This window comes from Petaurus breviceps, unplaced genomic scaffold (genome assembly GCF_028583685.1).
Source record: "Petaurus breviceps papuanus isolate PSGF00001 unplaced genomic scaffold, PetGlider_PUasm1.0 208, whole genome shotgun sequence".
In the NCBI taxonomy this organism is placed as follows: Eukaryota; Metazoa; Chordata; class Mammalia; order Diprotodontia; family Petauridae; genus Petaurus; species Petaurus breviceps.
The window spans coordinates 26,985,193-26,989,543 of record NW_027185852.1 but is presented as its reverse complement, the minus strand read 5'-3'; the positions used below and the strand labels follow the sequence as shown (position 1 = coordinate 26,989,543).

Genomic DNA, 4,351 nt, shown 5'->3' with positions numbered 1-4,351 from the left:
TGGTGGCGGCTTCAGAGGTCTCTGGCCACAGACAGTAAGGGCTCAGACAGGCAGTCCCAAGGAGCCTCCAGGGGACCCTTTGCTGGCCCTTGGGTGCAGGACTCTCCTGCGTTGCCCGTACATGGTTCTGGGCTGCGGCTCCAAAGTGAGCAGGAGCATTAGCAGGAGCAGGGACTCTGACCAAAATTCATTAACTATTGTCATCTTAGGCTTTTTTTTTTTTTGAAAGAAAAAAAAGCAAATGTGTTGTTGGGGGAGAGGAAGGTTCTTCTCCCTCCATTACAGAAGGGAGGTGACTGGTGAGTAGGAAAGGAAGGCGCTGGGGGCGCACACCCCACTCTGTACACTATAGAGGAATCTGACACAAACACTTTGTATAAGAGCCACTTGTCCTCATCGGGGCCGCTGGGCAGGGTCAGGGGGTGGGGGATGCGGGGAACACAGACCTGAAGGCGGAGCTTGGACATACACACAGAAGCCCTAAGACCCCCATGCCCTTGGGTCACTTGAGTCCTTAGTGGGGGCATAGCACAGCTCCAGGGGTCTGGACACCTTCCGGAACTTCTCATTCACCAACTCCAGGGTCAGTGAGCCATTTGGGGTCGTGAAAGCTCCTCCCCCAGGTGCGATGTAGACGGTATACTGCTTCTCACTGCCACCCTCCAGGCTGGACAAAGCTGGCTCCTCTGGCCCATCAGTTCCTCCAGTGCCTCCCCCGCCCATCTCCCTCAGGTCCTCCAGCTTCTGGCTCCTCCACCTCGTACTCCAGGCTCCCCAGCCTCTTGTTGCTGCCTCCGCTCAAGTGCAATCCTTAGAGCCAAGTACTTGGAGAGGTGATCAACTGTGGCGTTCCCCTTTGTCTTCACATATCTAGTCTGACTGTATTCTCCTTTGTCGACCAGCAGAGGATGGGGCCGGAACACAAGCTCGATCTCTCCTCCTGGCTCAGGAGGACTGGGGGCCCCAGGTGGGCTTGATGGACCCAGGGTCTGCCCCACCCAGGGGGGCACCCCGGTCCCCAGAATCCTCAGAGCCTGCTCCCCCACCTATTCCTGCAGCAGCCCCTCCCCCTGTCCCTCCACTGCTACTTCCCACAACTCCTGTTCCACGTCTCTTGGGAACAGGTCCAGGAGTGGAGTCTGGGGCAGAATCTGAGCTAGCATCTTCTCCACCCCCATCTCCTTCTCCCTCACCACTCGTTGTTGTCTGGTCTGACTGGCATTGGCCTCCTTACACGTTGGGCCCTGTGCATTGCCTGCACTCGGAGCCCCTCGCAATGCTGGAGCTTCGTGCTTGCTGGTTGTGCAAGGCGGAAGAGGACACGATCCTGACGTGCCTCATACTCTTCTCGACTTGGGTAAGTTTTGGAGATCAGCGCATCCAAGTTTGGATCAGGCCGAAGGGACCGCTTTGACACCAGCTTCTTCCCACAGGTTTGTTCCCGCACGCAGTCAGAGCAGAATCGATGAAGACACTTCTATGCGGTCACGGTATTCTTCAGCATGTCCAGACAGATTGGGCACATGAGCTCTGAATGTAGGGATCGTGGGGAAACAGCAATCTCTGTGCCCTCCACGATGGCCTCCTGTGGGGTCCGATGCAGCTCGTAGAGACTCAGTTCCCACGTTTTGCTGGCTCTGTGAATGCGCCGGGGTCGCCATGGTAACAAGGAGTCGACCACCACTCCGGAGATCTCCCAGGCCAAGCTCATTCAGTCCCCGGTCCCTCCCACTCAGGACCCTGGTCCTGCCGCCGCCATGGCTGGGGCGCTAGGTAATCTTAGGCTTTTTAAAGAGAGGCATAACTTCCAGGGATAAGGAGGGGATGGTTCTATTGTCTTTTGCTATATCACATCACCTAGCACATAGTGGGTGCTTAATAAATCCTTGTTGACTTGACTAATAACGAGAGTCATCCCCAAGTAGAGTGGGCTATCTGGGGAGGTGAGCACTTGCCCCTCCCTGGAGATCTTTCAACAAAGACTGGATGACCAGTTGTCTAGTATGAGATAAAGAAGATTCTTCTTCAAACCCAAGTTGGCCAAGGAAAGTAACAGAATTGCAGAGTTTGGGTAGAGTCTGAGTCCTTCAGGGAGCTGCACTGATTGAGAAGATTAAGGCCAAGGGAAGAATGCAGTGGTACAGAAACAAAAAATCTTGGGTTATTCATTCAGTTCTTCAATTTAATAGCCAGTGACTTAGGAGAACTCATTGTTCCTGATTTAGCTTCAGGTTTCTCATCTGTGGAATGTCAATATTCAAGCTAGTCCTGCCTCCCACCCAAGGATGCTGAAAAAATAATGAACCTAAAAGGCTGAAATAATGTTGAGCTCATGTCCACATTCTGATACTAGTGTAAACATTTGCTGGATTGAATTTGATTCCAAGATAATTTCTTGAGGGCAAGGACTGGAGTCTTTTTGCATTTGCATCCCAAGGGCCTAACCTAATGTTTGGCAATATAGGAGGTACTTGACAAATGCATGTTGTTATTTTTACAGGCAGTGTCTCAGAAAAAGGCTGATATAGTTCTAAAATATGTAGAGAACTGAGTTAAATTTATAAGAATACAAGTCATTCCCCAATTGATAAATGGTAAAAGGATATGAACAGGTAGTTTTCAGATGAAGAAATTAAAGCTATCTATAGTCATAGGAAAAATGCTCTAAATCACTATTGATAAGAGAAATGTAAATTAAAACAACTCTGAGGTACCACATCTCATGATTGGCTAACATGAAAAAACAGGAAAATTATAAATGCTGGAGAAGATATGTGAAAATTGGAATACTAATACATTGTTGGTGGAGTTGTGAACTGATCTAATCATTCTGGAGAGCAATTTGGAACTTTGCCCAAAGGGCTATAAAAATGTGCATGCCCTTTGACCCAGCAACACCACTTTTAGGTCTGTATCCCAAAGAGATCATACAAATGGGAAAAGGAACCCATGTGTACAAACATATTTATAGCAGCCCTTTTTGTGGTGACAATGAATTGGAAATTGAGGTGATGTCCATCAGTTGGGGAATAGCTGAATGGCTGAACAAGTTGTGGTATATGAATGTAATGGAATACTATTGTGCTATAAGAAATGATGAGCAGGCAGACTTCAGAAAAATCTGAAAAGACTTGAATGAACTGATGCCAAGTGAAGTGAGCAGAACCAGTAGAACATTATACATAGTAACAGCCACAATGTTTGATGACTGATTTTGATAGACATCTCTTAACAACACAAGGATCCAAGACAACTCCAAAGGACTCATGATGGAAAATGTTGTCCACATCCAGGAAAAGAACTAAAGAGTCTGGATGCAGACTGAAGTATATTATTTGCTTGCTTTCTCTCTTTTTTCTTTTTTGTTTGTTTCTTCTTTCTTGTGGTTTCTCCCATTGGTTCTAATTCTTCTCTACAACATGACTAATGTGAAAATAGGTTCAATATAAATGTATGCGTGGAGCCTATATCAAATTACATGCCATCTTGTGGTGGGGGACAGGAGAGATGGGGACAAAATTTGGAACTCAAAATCTTATGGAAGCGAATGCTGACAACTAAATAAATAAATACATTAAAAAAATAAATGCATGTTGTTTGATGGGTGAATAGATTGTATGACTCACATAGTTGTATGTGTGTATTCAGGCTGTGTAGGGGCACAGGAGAGTATGAGAGAGAGAAACAAAAAAAGGAAGAATAAGGAATAAATAAAGAGGGGGGAAGCAGCAAAAAGTGAGAGGGGAACAGGGAGAAGAAAGAGAAGAGAAAAGCAGAAAGAAAGAAAAGGCATGAGAGATAAAAGGAAAATGGAAAGGTGAGGGAGTAAAAAGTAGGGAATAGAAGGAGAAAAGGGAGAGAGGGAAAGAATTGTAGCAGGTAGAGAAAGACAGAGACAGAATAAATAGCCAAAGGATATCAACAAACAGTTCTCAAAAGAAGAAATGAACAGCAAAGTATTCACAACCACATGAAAAAAGTTCTCCAAATCACTAATAAGAGAAATGCAAATCAGAACAACCTTGAGGTTTCATCTTACACCCTGAAAATCAGCAAAAATGATCCCCCAAAATGGCAACAATCAATGCTGGAGAGATGGGGATAGACAGGCAAACTCGGTGCTGGTGGAGCTGTAAAATGGTATAACCATTTTGGAAAACAATTTGGAATTATGCAAATAAAGTGACTAAAATATTCATATACTTTAAATCAGAGATTCCACTATTGGGCTTATATTCCAAGGAAGCCATTGATCAAAAGAAAGTCTTAATATACTCCGAAATATCTATAACAGTATTTTTTTTTGTGTGTGATGTTTAAGAATTGAAAACAAAGTATATGCCCATCAATT

General features: G+C 45.4%; 1 pseudogene; it reads right to left on the bottom strand.

The window, feature by feature from the left end:
* Positions 1-480: 480 nt before the first annotated feature.
* Positions 481-1,661, bottom strand: LOC138165138 (E3 ubiquitin-protein ligase RING1 pseudogene; annotated as a pseudogene).
* Positions 1,662-4,351: the final 2,690 nt, after the last annotated feature.